The following is a 20,154-nucleotide window of genomic DNA, read 5'->3' on the forward strand; positions in this document are numbered from 1 at the left end:
TCCATCTTCCTCTGTTACCCTTGATTCACCAAAAAATCCCTCAGTCTGAAAAGAGCAGACTTTTATTTACTTGCCCAATGCAATAATATTTTAAATAAACATTAAAGGAAGTCAATCTATACTTTTTTCTGAATGGTTTCTATTTTAAGACTATTGCTGCAAAATTATATTTCTTACTGTCGGAATCTAAATTTTAATTTACAGTTTGTATTTGCATTCTTTCTAGATCAATTGTAAAATCCTTGCCCTTATCTCCAGCATAGGGAAATGGAAACAATGGGTTAACTAATGAGAGAGACTTAGTGAAGGCAAGAAACAAATAAAACCATATGAATGTTTCATAAAAATGCAATGCCAATTACAGTAGAAGGAACTTCTTTCTAAATGCTCTAAGTACTGTGTGTTCTGTACCTTAGTGACTATATTATTCCTCTTCCCAGAAATGCCACAGCATCCTATGATTTTTAACTTATATAACTGATACATATTTCTGAATGTTGAGTATAATCATGTGTCTTATGTGAAACTGTCTTCAATACTTTTAGATCTGAATGATCTCGTTCTTTTTCAGTAAGTAACTAGCAAACACGCCTATGTGGAGCATACAGTTCTGGTCCTAAAGAATTTGGAGACAAACTTGTACAAACGTTGTATATAAAGGGTCAGATAGTAAACATTTTATGAGTTGTAAGCTACATTTGAGATTCTGTCACATTTCTCGTCCTCCTACTCCTTTTCTTCTTTCACCCTTTACAACCTTTTAAAAAGATTAAAATAAAATAATATTTAAAAAAAGCCATTCTTAGCTCACAGGCTTTGCTGTAATTTGCCCAATGTGCTAGTTTGCTAATTCCTGTCCTAGACCAAGATTTTTGAAAAGAAGGACAATATTGAAACAAGTTTGTATGCTCATAATTTATTAAAGTGATAGAAATTAATGTGTCAGGCAAGTGACAAAAGGCTGGGGGACAAAGTCCTGATAAGGTGAGTTGTGAGAGGCTTTCCTTATCCTCATATTGATCCTCAGTTGTCCCCTGCTGCTACAGTCTTTCTTTGTACAAATAATTTGGGACTTTATATTATTTCTACAGCTTTGTGTTAGCCTCTCATTTGAAAGGGAAATTTTTCTTCATTGAGATTAAAATCTCTCTTCTTCTTTTGGAGACATTTTATTTGGAAATCACTAAAAAATTGCAGAAAAGTTATGAGAATAGAAACAGGAGAAAATGATTATGCTTTATACTAATTTATCTAGAGTGAACATTTAACTTCTTGGCTTTATCAGTGATTTCCTTACTTATAATTTTTTTTTTCCTGAAGCATTTGAAAGTGAGTGGCATACATCCCCAGACCTTATCCTTTAATATCCCAATGTGTATTTCCTAAGAATAAGGATATTCTCTTATTTTACCATAATACAGCTACCAAGTTTGGCAATTTATTAAAGAAATACCTTTGTCTAATCTACCACCGTAATTGCAATTTTGTCAATCAACCCACAATTGTCTTTTATAAAACGTTTCTTTTCCCACTTTTTTCTGCCAGTACAAGATTCAGAATAGGATTGGGGATTGTATTCAGTCCTCACATCTCCTTTAATCTGGATGAGCAAAAACTTTATCTTACCACTCATGTAATCACTGATAAATGATACACCTATACATGGTTGGTTGCTGCATTTATAATTCAAGAAACAGTTTTCCTCAGTTGCCACTAAGGTTGTCAGTCCTTACAAGGAACAAAGGTTGAAGGTCCCACTGGAGCAAGGTCCTCACTTTACCAGGTGACTAGCAGAAGCTTCCCACACCTGGCCTCAGGTGGTTGGTTCCTTGTTTTGGAGCTCATTGCATCTACTCTCCCTCATCAGCACAACAATGACAACAATGATGTGCCTGTCACAGAGGTTAAGATCAAGATTCTCTTTAAAGTAGCCAGTATAAATGTTGAGCCTTTCTGGCCAGGCTGGTTTGCAAAGGCCCTGCCCAAAGTCAACACTGGGAACCTCATCTGCAGCCAGGGCTGCACAGTGGAAGGTCCTGCCCCCTTCACCTCTGTGGCCCCAGCTAAGGAGAAGAAAGGGCAGGCAAACACAAGAATCTGAGGCGTCCAATGGTAACATGGGCTTTGGTCTTTTTGACTAAACCTCTTGTAACACTTTCAGTAAAAAGCTGAACACTTAAAAAAGGGAAAAAAAAAGAAGAAAGAGAAAGACAAGAGAAGAAATGAAAAGACAAGACACAGGACAATAGACTAACCCAAGTCCTATTTATCTCGACATTTCAGTGGCATCTAACCACCCTCAGCAGTGATTCTGAATCTTTTATCCAGCTTTCCAACCTTCCATTATATATTCTCATTATTTATAGAGATTTCTCTGGGTGTGAATTCTAGCTGTACTTCTTGTTCACTGCATGTACAAAAACTCTTTCTCCTCCTTCTCCTTTTTCCTTTTCTTCTGCTTCCAATTTGATTGTCAGTTTTTCGTTTTTACTTTCATTTGGAATATATAGAGATAGATATAGACATAGACATAGAGAGATATAGACCTTTTTTTTTTTATATGATTTACTTCTGTTAACTAAGAAATTATGAGTGATAATCAGGGCTCAATGTGTTATGCCAACTGAGTTATGAATGTTTTCCATTTGTCTTTTGTATGATGCAATTTACCTTCTAGAGTCAATCATAATGATGAATAACTAAAAGGTTTTCAGGGGCTTCTGAGTGCCTCAGTCAGTTAAGCATTGGACTTCAGCTCAGTTCATGATCTCATGGCTTGTGACTTTGGCCCCATGTCAGGCTTTGTGCTGACAGCTCAGAGCCTGGAGCCTGCTTCAGATTCTGTGTCTCCCTCTCTCTCTCTCTGGCCCTCCCCCACTAGTGCACGCACTCTTGCTCTCTCAAATATAATTAAACATTAAAAAATAAATAAATAAATAAATAAATAAATAAAATAAAAATAAATAAATAAAATAAAAGTTTTTCAAATATATTAGTATGAATACTTTTCATAAGCAGAATATTTTGTCAAGTGGGTTGAGAGGGTAACGGTCACAATGAATTTTGTTCAGATGTTCTCTGATAAACCTGAGAATGTCTTGACAGGAGGTCCGACTTATGAAGCCAGTTCTCAGTGTTCAAATATATGCAGCAAGTTGGTTGTTCTGTTGAAGACAAGGAGTTCACATGTTCAGAACAAGTGTTTAATTGTGAGGCAAGAATAATTTAGTGGTGCCTGAATATAGAACTTAATACCCTCACACCAATTTGCATTGAGATATTGGCAAAATTATTGCATTATGAGAAAGTCTATTAGTTATAAAATAATGTTTTTGAAGAAATATATTGGTTAATTAATAAATGAAAGTCACCCCAATATTTACACAGATAAATTATAGACACTACCACACATGAAATTACAAAAAGTTATTTCATCAATGCAACTTTCAACCTACCAAGATACATAATTCAGAAAAACTCATAAATATATTAATAATTTTAACAGAACAATAAAACTTCTATATAAAATATCTATATTGTTAAAATCTTAAAGTGTCATAATAAATTAAAAGGTAAATGCATGCCAATCCAACTGGACACTTCTTTTTTTTACTCTTCTAGGAGACATTGCTTACCTATGGTGTAACAGAGAAGGGAACACTCTACATTTTACCCTTCACTTGTTACTAGAAATACAAAGAGCAAAACTTCTTTGCTTAAAACAAGCAAAGTGTATAAACTAATTTACTACACTGATGCTTATAATTGATGTTTTCTATTCATTTAGTATCTTCTGTAAGTACAATACATCTGTAATTTTCTCAAGGACATTTATAACTCATAGCAATGAAAAATCATATTTATCTCAACAAAAGCAAAGATTGTGATTTGTGCAGTCCAATGACTTCTATGCTATGAATGCAAGGTTTGTAAAACACTATCTCTGAAGTTTTAGTAGTAATTGTAAAAATTATTTGTAAAAAAATTAGCATGTGTTTAAAAAAAATCTTGATATTATGGACAAAAATCTAGTGATCTATAGCTCAGACTAGCTTTCTTTTTTTTTTTTTATGAGAAATACGCTTAATTTCTATTTAAAACCCTACCATAAGTTTTGTTTATAAATCATCTCACTAAAACTTAAACCTTCTAACCTGTTGAAAATTGTAAAAATTGAGAAAAGAGACATTAATGAGAGTTGGGTTTGGAAGTAAAGAATAATTTCTAAATATATTGTTTTCTTATTTTTAAATGTAAGTATTACTTTCCTATATTTTAAAAATAAGTATTGTTTATCTTTCTAATTCATCCACTAAAATGCACCTGCCCAATGCATTCATCATATATAATTGTCCATAATCAGGACCTGCTGTGGAGAGTAGCATTATCTCTGCAGTATTTGAATGGGAGTAAGGTGACAGAGTGACCATCTCTCAGCTCAGTATTGATTGTATATTTATTATTTATATCATGAATGAATTGCAATGCTACCTGGCGATATTTCTATTATTATCATTCTGTGTACCAGAAATACAACATTTTGCTTCTGAAAAAATCAGTTTCTCTTTGAATTCTGTGTGTGTGATAGTCTTTTAACTAATCCAAGTTAAGCCACAAAAGCACACTTGTTTCGATTTTTTATTTTTAATTATTTGTTGTTTTGTTTATATTTTGTTTCCCCTGAACATTGAATTCTTACCTAGATCAAGTGAGGAATTATAAAGACATGAGAACATGTTCCTTGCCTTCCAAATCTAACCCTTAGGGGTGCAAATTGTACCCTGGGCTCTACATCATGAAACGTCAGAAATGACTTTCCCCTTAGGATATCTGACTTCTTTGAAAAACTGAGTCCTCACCAATGCTAGTCTTAGTGTATAAACCCTGTAAGATAACAAGCCAGTCTATCGAATAGTATGTAATTATCAACAAATGATTAAAGTTTATTAATCTAGATCAATACCATGTTGGTGTTGTTATTCAGAGAAATATTAAAAGATTTTCTTGCCAAAGCATCCTAGAAATCTAAAAAAGTTGAACTCATAAAAATAGAGAGTACATTGGTGGTTTCCAGGGCCTACGGGTGAGCAAATGGGGAGATGTTGGTCACAGGGACAAATTTTTTATTATAAGATGAATAAGTTCTGAGGATATGAAGTACAGCATGGTGACTATAGTTAACAATACTGTATTGTACACTTAAAATTTGCTAAGAGTGTAGATTTTGTTCTTCCCACAAATAACTCCCACATTCCCCCATGTACGTAGTAACCATCGAGGTGATTGATGTGTTAACTTACTTATTGTGGTAATCATTTTATAATCTATATGTATATAAAATGATATTGTACACGTTAAACTTATACAATGTTATCAATTATATCTCAAGAAAGCTGGAAAACAAAAAGCCTCCGAGACTGGAGCTTCAAGAGTCTCTTCATCATCACCAACACAGCCATCTCAATGGGGAAACAATTCCAAAAATTTTCCTTTCAAGCCATGATGCAATAGTGAGGGAAAGAAAACTCTTGGTAACCTTGTTTTCTTTATTTTGTTTTGGGGCCCTGTGGATATGATTATATAATAATATAAAAGATTTGTGATTAAAATACAATAACCAATTACTGTGAAATAGATCCTGTGGCAGTCCTATTCCAGATGAATCAGATAAAACAACAGTACCAATAACTTATTAGCAAGGAACATGTTTAGTTCAAAGAATCGGTAATACACATAAATAATATTCAAAAAGAATTCTGATACCTCACGCTAAATGCAACAAGTACTCATCCATTTGTTCATTTAATAAGCATGAATTACATTAATCTTAGAATAAATCAAGTTCAAGCTAAGGACATGGATGCACAACTTTCTTTGAACTTTGTGTAATGATGCTAAAAAAACAAAGCAATCAGCAGCTATTATATGAGATTTTATTAGGAATGTGGGATGTAAAGTTTGTTACAAGCACAATTTGAGGAACAATAGTGAAATTTAAGAAATCTTAATTATATGATTGCAGAAATTCTGTTAATAGATTTGCAGATGTTTTATAAAGTAATAAACTTTACTACTTTCTTAAAACTAATTTAAATATATACATACTTAGGGTGATATGTAAAATTTTAAAAGTAGGATTTTTAATGGAAATCCAAGGCAAATTAATTTTAATTTACTAGCAACTTCTGCTTTCTCGTTTTAAAAAACCTTGATTCAAATGCTTTATTTAGACCTAATTTCTGGAACTGTTTCAGAGGCTTTTTGTAATGCTTTTTTATAAATAATGAATTATTTGAAAATTTGAAAAGCTCAGAGAGAAAATATTAAATTGCTAATAATACCACCTCTCAAAGATCAATTTTAATTTCTCAGTACTACCTTTTATAATAAGAAATAAATTGAATGCTATGTTGGATGATTAATAAATATGTTCCTCTGAAATGTCTTTGTAAATCAGTTAATATAATTAATTACACTTTAAAGGTCCAAATTCCTTGTTCTTATATGTCTATACTAAGTTTAAATGTTATATAATCTGATATACATTTATAAAAGACTGTTGTGTATCAGGAAAAAAAATTCTCAAAGAATTCAGCAATAGCAGAAAGATTTTAGTGGCTATGAAGAAATAATTGAGTGCTTGACATCTAACTTCTTAGGTCAAAACCTGAAAAGGCAATATCTGAACATAAACTGATATAAAATTGTAGAATTTTAGTTGGGTGTTAGGTTGGTGGTTTCATAAAACAAATTGAGTACGTGACCTGGATTTCAGAAGGTGCACAGAACAAAAGAAGAGTTAGTTAAGAGCTAGAAGCCAGTTTAGTCCATGGAATCTTGAAACAGTGGATGGATACAATCAAAGTCACCTATGGCCACAATCCAAATGGTCAGGGAGGAGGTGAAAACAGGAAGCAAATTAAATTCTAGTTTTCCAGTTATGAGGAATGGATATTGGGGTTATTCAGGTCTTTCACAGCTAAAGCCAAACAACAAGGTTAATGCCATGAACTGACTGATTATAACATGATATATAAAATGTATTGCCTTGCAGTAATAAGTAATCGATAGTCTTATTTTTATTTTTCCCCATTTAAAAAATTTATTAAATGATAAGAATGCATATAGGAAGACAAAATTCGTAAGATTTTTGCCATCTCAAATGGATTAATTGTCATAAATTGCTTCTGAAAAATTAACTTCTTTAATTTGCATTTATAGATTGTATACAAAGAAAAATTTACAAAAAATAAAAAAAATTGTATTTATAAAACTAAATGTAATATAAGAGAAAGAAAGTTCTATATATTGGTTATAATTAGCAGTGATCTTTTCCATCTGTATTTCTTGGCTCATGGCCCTGTACCTCCCTCCACTCCCATTCCATTGTCACATCACCTTTTCTCCCTCTGCTTCCAACATTTTATCACCCTCTCTGACTCTGACCCTCCTGTATCCCTCTTACATGGATTTTTTTTTAATTATATTGGGCTTGACAATAATCTCCCTAACTCAAGATCCTTAACTAAATTGCATTTGCAAATCCCCTTTGTCATGCGAAGTAATATATTCACAGGGTTCTTGGAATAAGGACACCAAGCCAGGGATATCATTCCCCCACCACAGATCCAAACAAGCTAAGCTGATATATGCTTTCCTTCATTGCTGTGTTCTCAGTGCTGAGCACTGCACTTTGAACAGACTATATATTTATGTTTATTTCTATTTCTAATTTCTATTTCTATTTATTTCTATTTCTATATTTCTATTTCTCTCTATATATTTGATAGAATTGTTAAAAATTTTTTAACATTTATTCATTTTTGAGAGACAGAGACAGAGCACGAGCAGGGGAGGGGCAGAAAGAGAGGGAGACACAGAATCTGAAGCAGACTCCAGGCTCTGAGCTGTTAGCACAGAGCCTGACACAAGGCTCGAACCCAGGAAACATGAGGTCATGACCTGAACTGCAGTCAGATGCTTAACAGAATGAGCCACCCAGGCGCCCTTTGATAGATATTTTTAAATGAGTGAGTTAATCAGTCTTCAAAATTATATATAGCTTATCAAGCTTTACGTAGTCCATTGTCCATTTTTATATGTTGATTACCAGAAAGTTTTCAGATTTTATCAAAATATCTTTATCATTAAAACCAAAAATTTTAGAGTCTGAGTAAAGATTTGATGTTGGAAGAAAAAGTAACTGGAAACCCCTTTCTACAATCTTGCATCTATGTGTATCTTTCTGGAAAGATAATCCACTGCATTGGGGGAAAGTTTGACTTGTTGTTACAAAGCTAATTTTGAGATTATTTTTATGCTGAAGTGACAGGGATCTTCATGTTTTAGCCTTCTTTTAACCTTATGGAGAAACATAAAACAAGACACATCCTTTCTTTCACCTAATATGCCTTCAAACATTTTGGGTCACTTCATTAAATTAATTTCTATGACAATATCTTCTTATATTTAGATTGATTTTTGTATTTCTCTTATCTCTAAAGAACTACTTTACTGTCGTAACTAATATAAACATAATGTTTTGGGTTTTATGTGATCAATACATTGTACAATGATAGACTTATTACCTTTATTAGAGAAAAACTGTAAGTATATTCAGTAATATTCTATAAAAATACATTTTATCTTATAATGACCCCCTAGGGAAGGAAAACAGCCTGCTATTTTGATACAAAATAGTTTCAAGTAATTTTTAAATCTTAATTCAGATCTTTACATTTAACCATGTGAATGTTATCATGTTGTTTTTGGCTCATTATTATAGCCTGCCAAAATCAATTTGAATCCAGGTTTTCTAGGAATAAATTACCTAGAACCTACTGCTCCCCTTCTTCATATTTAGTAAGAATTAATCATTAATCAAAGAAATTACTTTTGTCATCTTTAAACATTAAAACATGGTATTACTACAATAAAAGAAACACCAACATTACCAGATGCATTTCTGTGATTATGGGATCAAGTAAAAATAAAACTGTTGATTTGGATGGGTACAATTGACATTAAATTTAGAAAGATATAAACAAAAGACAAGACCGCTTCATCAAAATGCCAAAAAAAATATGTATACTTAAAATGTATGTGTAGATGGGGCATCTGGGTGGCTCACTTGGTTCAGCGTCTGACTTTGGCTCAGGTCATGATCTCATGGTTTGTGGCTCCAAGCCCCACATTGGGCTCTGTGCTGACAGCTCAGAGCCTGGAGCCTGCTTCGGATTCTGTGTCTCCCTCTCTCTCTGCCTCTCCCCTGCTAGTGCTCTTTCTCGCTTTCAAAAGTAAATAAATAAATAATTTTAAAAAAAGTATCTGTATAAACCAAGAGCTTAAAGATGTATTGGAGCTCTTTAAATATCATTTATGTATTATATATTATGGACATCTCAAGATCATTATGTGATCATTAAGAAAATACAACCAAAAATTCACATTACAGTATAGAATAAATACTACAAACAATATAAAATCATTTTTGAAAAATAAACTAAGATGGTTTCCAAAATGATTCAAAGCAAAGAAAATTAAATAAATTTAAATAATGTGAAAAATAAAAGTTATGATAATAAATAAAAAGGAACTATTATGCCAATTATGTAGGTTTAAAATAAGACACAGGGATAAGTTAATAAAAACCATGCCCCAAAACATAATTGAAGTGAAAAGTTTCCTCACATGATAAATTTCTAAAGATTAGAAAATTAACAATTTGGAAGTTGGAAATAAAAATGATACAGATATTTAGAGAAGAAAAAAACAACAGCTAAATAAAAGGAGTGTACATTAAAAATAAAGAAAGACTTTTTTTTAAGCTATCCTCAGGTATGTTTACTGTGTTAAAAATGAAAGGAAACAAAAATTTACTGTTTTGTTAAAATAGTAAAAAAAACACAAGCCATCAACTGTTGCCAGGTGTCACTTATGTTTAAGACATAAAAAACTCTCTTAGGTATGTAAGTTCTTAGAAGGTAGAGCTTTTTGAAAAGTTACCAGAATTTGTTTGTGCTGCAGCCAGACAAAGACAAATCAAAGCACATTGCAAGACTGGGGAAAAGCACAAATAGATTTACATCAGGTAAATTATTTTTATAAGTGCCATGTATAGATTTCAAAACAAACTTTAAGGTTAAAAGTGCCCTGATAATAAAACACACATAAAAACACATAGCAATTTAATCATTTAAAAATAACCATGATAATGGAAGAGTAATGTGTAGAAATAAAATGTTAATTTTCTTATGTTTTATGGGGATAAAATATGCTTCAATCTTGATTTGATAATTAGAAAAAACATTTTTCTTAAATATAACAACTATCAAAATATAGAAAACTAAGTGCATTGCTGAAAACTACTGAAGAAAAAACTAATAGAAATATGGTTTATGGAGTTAAAGAGAAAGACAGAAGAGAGCTTGATACCATGAGCATTAAGTTTGAGTTATCGCCAAATCTCCTATGTTCCATTAAGAGCAAAGCTTTAAAGTTGGTACAAAGACTAAAATATAATTGTATGAGAATAAAAGATGAAAAGAAAATTAAAAACATAAGAGGATGGGAGGTGAGAATGTGACAGAGGAAGAAAAAGCTAAAATTTGAGTCCGCATTATTTGTTGGGCCTTTTTAAAACTCCTTATATGCTACAATTCTCAGAGGTAATGACTAGTGTCAGCATCATAATTATCTTCAGATTATAAAATGTAGACTGAAACTTGGAGAGCTAGAATAATAGTAACAAATGGCATCTATTAAATGGCTAAGTCATTACATTCTAAGTCAAGAAACATTAAATAGGGCAACATATACAATTTATATTTTTGTAATAATAATACATGATTACGTACCTTTCTTCATGAGCAACAAGTTACAACTGGAAGAAATTCTAAAATAAAAATGTATGAATAGAACAGTAGGAGAAAATGACAAAAATGACAGACTTTGACAAATCAAATTGGGAAAAATGAATGCGTATATAATGGCTCTAAATAATATGGTTAATGTGTTTAGGTTAATAAGTAATAACTATGAGGGGTACAAAAATTAATCTAAATTAGCTTTTACTTGCTTAGACATACAACGGTTAAAAGTTAAATTATAGGTGAAATTAAAGACTTACAAATGAAATATCCAAAACAAGCCAGACAATAATAATCACACAAGCCTGTTACAAAGAAAAGAAAAAAAAAAGACCTCTAATATGACATTTTTAAAAGAAAAGAAGATTATGTTCTCATTAGTCTCTTGTACACTCAGGATTAATTTATAAGGTTATTTAAGTTTTATCGCCTATAGACTAAGTATTATAAATATACATTGTGCTAAGAAAGAATTGAATTGAAACAGATAGACCTTCTCTAATCAAATAAAAATATCAAAAGAAAAATAAATTTATAAATAAAAAGGGGAAATGAACACAGATACAGAAGAAACTAAAATTCAGTACCAAATTATGTTCCATTCTGTGGCAGTGCATATTAAAGGGGTGATAAAATTGAAAATAATTGAGGAAAATATAAATGATCAAATGTGGCTTTATAAAAATGAGAAATCACCAAATTTTGCCAAGCAATTCAGTCAATAAAATGACAGATGAAACAACTGTTTAAATCCACAAAACAAGAAAAGAGTATAAGACTAGATAATAGGACATGAATTACGTCAACATTTTGAGAACGAGTAAACAGATGAAGAAAAGGTAACTGACTACCCAACAAAAGAGGTTCCAGCCTAATCCCTACAGAGAAAAATAACGAAGCGTCAGCAATTCACTGCTACAAAATCCTAGAAAGACAAAAGTGGCAGATATCATGTAGATATCAGTAACCATGTGGTCAAAAGTGGGAAGACTGGTTGAAAGTGTGTGTAACAGCACTGGAATACAGGCAGCGAGGCCCAGGTCTCTCCTTCCCACATATCACCCAACAAACACCTCAGCCAATATGTTAGAGCATTTTGCCTTGAGAAATTGGACTCTTTGAGAAGTTACAGTTCATGATATTTGGATTTCCTAACTAAAAAGACATTATAGGGGCGCATGGGTGGCTCAGTCTGTTAGGCGTCCGACTTCGGCTCTCGTCATGATCTCAAGGTTCATGAGTTCGAGCCCTGCATAGGGCTCTGTGCTGACAGCTCAGAGCCTGGAGCCTGCTTCGGATTCTGTATGTCACTCTCTCTGCTCGCCCCAACTCGTACTCAGTCTCTCTGTCTCTCTCTCAAAAGTAAATAAACATTAAAAAAAATTTTTTTAAAAGACATATAACCAGTCATTCTCTACAAATGTATATCAATCCATTCTCTACAAATGTCATAATTTTATATTTGCTTACCCTGTATATAAGAGACCTGTTGAACTCAGCTGTAAATTAGCTTTTAGAGACTCAATTTTAATGGGGAATGGAGAATCAATAAATACGGGACCTAGAAAAGCCTCAAAAATGAAAGAGACAGATAAAAATGTACAAAAATATTCCCCAGACTTTAGTCCTTAGATGATTCAATGGGCCCAGCACATGCACTGAATGATGAATCACACGAGCATATATAAACACATATCAAATTTCTGTGAAATCCCAACACAACTCGGTTTAGGGGATAAATCTTAAAAGCATTTTGGAACTGAAGGATGGCATCCATCTTTTCAGCAATAAGCCTGAATATTAGAAAATTAAGGTGTAATATTGTATTTCAAAGAAAAATGCTTGTTAGCCTAAGAATTCCATGACTAATCAAACTATAAGTCAATGATGAGGGTAAATAAAGGCATTTTCAGAAATAAATCATAAAAATGTCTTTTTAAAAATCTGCCCTTCTTACTGTTCTTTATAAAATCATGAAGGGTGGGCACCACTAAAATCAAGCAGTAAAGCAAAAATAAGATTATGGGATCCAGGACACAAAAGAAGGGAACTCCTGGCTGGCATTTTACATTACATGTAAGTGCATTATATATAGCACTTAAAGTGGATCAGTCTATACTACCGTAGAAAGAGAGGGCTGTGGAAACTGCAGCTTAGAGAAGAAAAGGGAGGAGGGAGTGAAGGTGGATAAGAAATAAAAGGACAAAGAGAGAGAAAATTTGAAAAAAGAAATTATAGGGATGCCTGGGTGGCTCAGTCAGTTAAGCGTCTGACTTCCGCTCAGCTCATGATCTCACCATCTGTGAGTTCAAGCCCCGCATTGGGCTCTGTGCTGAGAGCCTGCTTCAGATCCTGTGTCTCCCTTTCTTTCTCTCTGCCTCTTCCTTGCTCATGCTCTGTCTCTTTGTCTCCAAAATAAGTAAATAAATTAATTAAAAAATTTTAAAAAGAAATTATAAACATTTGAGTGTTCATATGTTGTTTGAGCATTTTGAAAAATTAGTGAGCAGTATGTCACCCAACTGCAAGAACACTTAAAATAATTAGAAAACTAAGCAAATAAAAACTGAGATGATTATGAAATCCGAGGAAAACAAATGTCCTGAAAAAGAGTTGTAATCAATGTATTACTTGACTTGGCATGATGTTTACATAGTTGTAGTAGGGTTCCAAAGTGGGATCTTGTGCTTTAGTGATATGAGGACTGGAAGGCAGACTAGTGCAGAAGGGCCAGTGCCTCAATGGAAAAAAGCAGAGCCAATAGACAATATCAATATATTTCAAAGCCATTCATAAATCTGAGATTATTTTCCAAGGACCTTAATGACTGGGAAATTCAATTTGTCAAAATGTTCATATTGTCTGTTGAATTAAAATAAAATCTTATGGTAGATAATAAATTAAAAAGTAACTGGAGCCTGACAGAATAGCCCCAGCTCCTCACAGACAGTTGTTCTCATGTGTCATTGTGTAGGCAGTTAGGTTTCTATTTTCTATAATGTTTGGAAGCTTCTAGGTCTACTGTAAATACTTAGAATTTCAAAAACTTTGTGTATGATCCGGTCTTGGGTGCCCACACGATAAATATGTGATTACACTTTCATCTTTATCATTATCATCACCGTCTGCATCAATATCCCCACCAGCCTGTCTTAATCTTCTGCCAGAAGGTATTGCATGAGAACTGTGACATCAGTTAATTGCTGGCCTTTCTCTTCTTGCTGCTGCATGAAGGAATATTTGGGTGGGTGAAGCTCAGTCAGAGAAACATGGTATTTTTTTTAAAAAATTACTTAATGTTTATTTATTTTTGAGAGAGAGACAGAGGCAGACAGAGACAGAGCAGAGCATAAGTGGGGAAAGTTCATAGAGAGAGAAGGAGACACAGAATCCGAAGCAGGCTCCAGGCTCTGTGCTGTCAACACAGAGTCCAACATGGGGCTGGAACCCACGAACGGGGAGATCATGACATGAGCCACCCAGACGCCCTATGGTATTTGCTTTTAAGATTGAATTTGCCCATTCTTGTGGGTTGTCAAATCAATATTCCTATCATTTAACAATCGTTACCTTTACTAAGTCCCCTTAGTATTGCCTGTGTCAGTAGGCAGTAATAATTGAAATTTAATCACATATTTAAAGAAATATGCAATAGAATTCTTTTTTTGAAATAAACTACCTTATTTAGATAGCTACTGGGAGAACATACGTACTTAGTAACTCTGAAGAGAAGATTCGTTAGTTTAACCAATAACTGGCTAGATCTAGAAAATGTCGCAGTCTAATCTAAAATCCCCATCGTTTGTTGTCTGTTTGCTTGATGAATAAGTATCATAATGACCGTCCAAGTTAAGTTCCGTGTTGAAAGGGCTTTTCCCCAACGGGTTTTCTTTTTCTGCCATCTCTGTCAGCCTTTGCACAATATTGAAATGATTTGTCAGAAGTGGATATGCTTAGTAGTGCAGGCAGTGGAAGGGGCTTTACCAACATTTTTCATCAGACTAAGTGAACATCAGTGTTCAGAAGAATGAAATTTGTTAGAAGATAAATGAATGTAACTGCAAAAAGAGCAGACTGTGTTAGATAACTACTAAAAGGAGTTTAAAAGTGTCAAATAATTTGAAGTTTTCAGTGTGCAATTCACCAAATTAATAATTGCAATATATGCCTTATGTAATTTAGTCATGTGTCAGTTTAAACACACAGAGAAAAACATGTATCTTAGAAGTAGAGCAATAAAATGTCTGTTTAAAACAGTATATTTTCAAAATTTTATTAAGATTTCAAAATCGCAATAGTTCATTAAACTTTGAATAATAATCTCTTTGTTAATAGTAACATATTTCATATTTTAAGGTATTCTAATAAACATATGAACATATATATACTAGCCATATTTGACCTAACTTGTTTGTTAATTAATTTTCATCCATAGTTACCTTTTTAATATTATATGACAAAAATATTTAGGTGGAAATTTTTATACTTGAGAGAGTGTTCTAAGGCTTTTGATATCATATACAGTTTCTGCTCCAAAAATTGTTGGCGCCTTTTTAACATTGTCAGGAGAGAATTCATTAACATATGTAACCAGATCTACATCTTTTATTGAAATACCATATAACCTGTATTTTTTGACAGATTAAAGAAAGCTGTATCATAAATTTTGCAAATTGAGCCTCTGTTACATAGCTTACCCAAATCATAGCGCTGCCATTTGCCTCTATGACAGGATAAAAATAAGAGTCTCATAAAAACAAAATAAAGAAGACAGTCTGTCATTCTTTTCTAAGAAAACATTTGTCAGAAACCTTTCAAAAATAATTGGGAAGAAAATGTGTTAGGTTCTACAGCCCAGTGAGTCATTTTAAGGTGCATCTGAGCATGTTAAAGAATGGTATTTTTTATGATTAACCTAGTTGTGGAATGATATAGTCCCAAAGATTTTTCAAGCTTGCTTTAAAAAATTATTTTGCCTGATTTTAAGCTAAAACATTTATTCCACTTAAAAAAAAAATTTCCGTAGGCTGATGCTCAATGTTTTAGACTATACATATTTTATTACTAGATTCATTGTGCTGTGTGTGGTTTACTCTGATAAATATTGTTTGGAGCCCTATTCTGTTTTAGAAAAATGTAGTCTAGATTTTAGCTTTTAATTTATCAGCTGAGTAAATTCATATTTTCCTTTGAGAATGTGATGCTAACATGGATACTTTGTCAGTCAAAGGAATTTTCATATTTCAATTAAACAAAAGCACTCGTCAGTTTATATTGTGTATATACTTGTTAATTTCCTCTAATCATTTATGATCATAGCAGAGCGGAGGCATGCCTTTTCATCTTCCTATCTCCTATAATGCCCTGTATATAGCTCAATATAAGTATATTAAATTTATTTATTTATTTATTTTTTTAAATTTTTTTTTCAACGTTTTTTATTTATTTTTGGGACAGAGAGAGACAGAGCATGAACGGGGGAGGGGCAGAGAGAGAGGGAGACACAGAATCAGAAACAGGCTCCAGGCTCCGAGCCATCAGCCCAGAGCCTGACGCGGGGCTCGAACTCACGGACCGCGAGATCGTGACCTGGCTGAAGTTGGACGCTTAACCGACTGCGCCACCCAGGCGCCCCTAAGTATATTAAATTTAAATGTATATATAAAATTGTTTTCATAAAGCTATTGCTCAAAGACTGGCAACAGCATTATTAGCCATTCATGTTCTATCACGATTGTAGTAACTTGTTAAATTCAAGCTACCTTCTGTATTAAAGCATTATATTAAAACATTTTAATGTGAAATTTTATTAAAAAGAAGCCTAATTTTGTTAAATGTAAAGTGCTTCCAAGATTAGAAAATTTTTATTTCATGCCATCTCATTTTACAATAGCCTACCTTAAGCCACTTTTGATAACTTTAAGTAAGAGTACATCTAGAAATGATACTATAGCTGCTTTTGCATGACTCATACCTGTTTGGTACTGTTAACCTCTTATCCACTCCTAACCCCCCCAACTCATTTATTCTGTCCTACTTGCTATGAATCCTATTTTATCAATAACATGTATAAACTGCTTTATATATAGGTATAAAATATTCTACTACCTAGGAGAAGCAATGGGATATGATATAAAAGAATGAATGAGACAGGTTCTTCTCAGTTAGACATTTTCACATCATTCTGCCTCTCAAATACTGGGTCCAAAAGATACTAGGTAGTAGTCATTAAGCAAAAAGCAATTTTCCTCCCAAATCAACTTTTACAATGTGATTTTAGGCTAACCTAATTTGCCAAAATAGAAGTATATTCCCTGTGGTTACTTGAATGGCTCAGTAAATAGTACACATTAGTTATTTAGTGAATATTCACTGAATGGACACATTTTTAAAACCATAACCCCACTATAAACATACTGAGTTATTAGTAGTCTAAGCACTAGACTGATAGCTAAAATTTCTGATTATGTGACTCTACTCTCTAACTGTGTTGCATTTTTAGAGACTGTTTCTTTACAACAATTTCCTCTGTTTTGTTGGTATTGATTTACAGAAACTTTTGCAACATTGAGATCCACAAATGTAGTAGTTTGAACAAGATAGATTCATATTTCTCCCTCATGTAGCAATCCAGGGCTAAACGCTACAGAACTGGTAAAATGACACCATCATCTTCTGTATGTGGATTTCATCTCTGCATCCAAAGTGGTTGATTCATCTCTCACTTTCCCAGTAGGCAGGAAAAAGAAACACAGAGGACACTCAAAATGCATATATTTGAAATGCATAGATGGAAATGCAGAATTTACATTGCACTGGCCAGAATTTCATTACTTAACCATACCTACTGCAAGGTAGGTTGGGAGGAAGAGCCCAGTTAGGGACGGGGAAGGGGCATTTGTGTTCAGCTAAAAACCAGGAGTTCTAGGGTAAAAAAGGAACAGCAAGAAGAGACATGAAGGTAGACAAGTAAAAGTCTTTAGTCCATTGTGTGGCTTTGGGTAAAGCATATCATAATAATACTTTGTATTGAGCTTCATTAAAGTAGATTAAATGATAAAAAGTATCATTAAAATGCTTTTTTCTCCCCTAGCTTGGGTACTACTGGTTACTTAAAGTACCATTTTAGCTAAGACAGTGTTTCTATAAATGTCTTAAATGCTTTCTTGGGACCTATGTCTTATCAAATGATGATGGTTCTTGAGATTTTCTTCTCTTTATACAACAGAAATACAAATCCTCTTTATTTTTTAATTTTTTGGTAAATTATCAGGAATAGATCAGACAGGCTGAAATACAACGATAAAATTAGGCATAAACAAGTTTCCTTATCAACCCATGCGTGCAATCATATGTAATTAATACATTTTTAGAAATCTGATTATTCAATTCTTAAGAAACACTTATTGGTTACCTATTCAATTTCACATATAATGTCAGAGGAATGTATCACCATATGACAAGGAAGAAATCAGGGATTAATTACATTGGGTGGCATAGCAGATGTCCTATCAGAGGCAAGTTTTAAAGACCCCAAAATAAGACTGAAGGGTGAATATATGTTTGACAAACAATGAAAGTATAGCTAAAAAGCACGTGGTAGGTAGAAGGTACTCTTATCAGAAGGAGCCACATTAGAGGTGGTATTCTGGGTTGATATTCCATTGTTTGTCTATGAAATTATGGGCGTAATGTACATTTTATGTACGGAAGATATAGTAATCTGAGGATGCTAAAGAAGGAAAACCTATTCTATACCTACAGTCACAGGACCTTACATAACACAGGTCCTTACTCTGTATCCATGGACAGACCACCATGTAGGACAGACCTTTGTGCAAGACAAAAAGGTGGGGTGGAGGCAGGTGAATGATTTTTCATATTTGTTCCCCCTTTCAGCTCCTTTCTGTGTCAAACTTTATTGTTTTTCACAGGAAGGACTTGTTCCTTGTTTCCTTTTAACCCTTTCCAGAGTTGGAAAATTTATGAGCATGATCTAACTAAAATAAAGATTTGTCTATGTAAATTTGATTTTTTTCTTGTATTTTTGTGTTTCATACAGGATAAAGTCCAAGTTACTTTTAAGGCATAAAAATCCTGCTATGCTCTCACGGTTGCTTATCTCCACAATCTTATTTCTAATGTTTCCCTAACTCCTATGTTACGATCTCATATTTAACTCCTAAGATAAACTATTTAATACATTCAACATGTTGCTTCCTTGAATTTTTCCCTCATTGGCTAAATGCTATTCATTATTTACAGATCCCCCTTTGTATTCCATGTCATTTAACCATGCTTTATTCACCTTTTATCCTCAGTAGTAAACTTGGGGCCAGTAAAGTGTTTGTCACAAAATAAATAGTTGTGAAATGTTGAATTAATGCTTGGGATGATGGAGCATTTTTAATCCCTGGCGTTTAACGTTGGTTTGTAGGACTATTTCAAAAGGATGAGAAAAAGGACAGTTCAACTGTCAAAAGAAGAGCTAAAGTAAACTAAATGGCTTCCATGGTCTCTTTTGAATATAAGATTATACTTAATATGTAACAAATATTCATTCACATTGTTTCTTCAAGTGTTACAGATGGTTATCCTCCTTTATCCTTCCTTTTCCTGGAGTTAGTTGTCCCTAACAAATAATGAAAACTTAAAGTGTGTGTTTATACAAACACATGCATGCATATACACACACACCATGGTCCAGCTCACCGTGAATGAGGGTTTTTATTCAAACTACACAAACATACTATATTTTCTTATTCTTTTTTTTAATGTTTATTTATTTTTGAGACAGAGAGAGACACAGCATGAGCAGGGAAGGGGCAGAGAGAGAGGGAGACAGAGAATGTGAAGCAGGCTCCAGGCTCTGAGCTGTCAGCACAGAGCCCGACATGGGGCTCGAACTCACAAACTGTGAGATCATGACCTGAACCGAAGTCGGAGGCTTAACCGACTGAGCCACCCAGGCACCCCTTCTTTCTTTCTTTTTTTTTTAATGTTTATTTTCTTATTCTTTTTATTAGGGTTTGAGGTTGTCCTTATATTGAGCATCTTTTTTTGTGTGTAACTCAGAATGTAAAGAAAGAATATAAATTAGGAGTTGAACAAAGGCCACTTTCTGAAACTTAAAAATGACCAATACTACACGGTAGGAAGAATATTTGCTGGAAGGTTTACAATTTTGAACAGAAAAAAATAGTTCTAATCATGGAATTATTAACTGTGAAACTTCTGACAATAATTAAACAAATAAATAAAAATAAAGCAATGCTGTGTCCAGTGA

The sequence above is a fragment of the Panthera tigris genome, chromosome F3 (assembly GCF_018350195.1).
Source record: "Panthera tigris isolate Pti1 chromosome F3, P.tigris_Pti1_mat1.1, whole genome shotgun sequence".
In the NCBI taxonomy this organism is placed as follows: domain Eukaryota; kingdom Metazoa; phylum Chordata; class Mammalia; order Carnivora; family Felidae; genus Panthera; species Panthera tigris.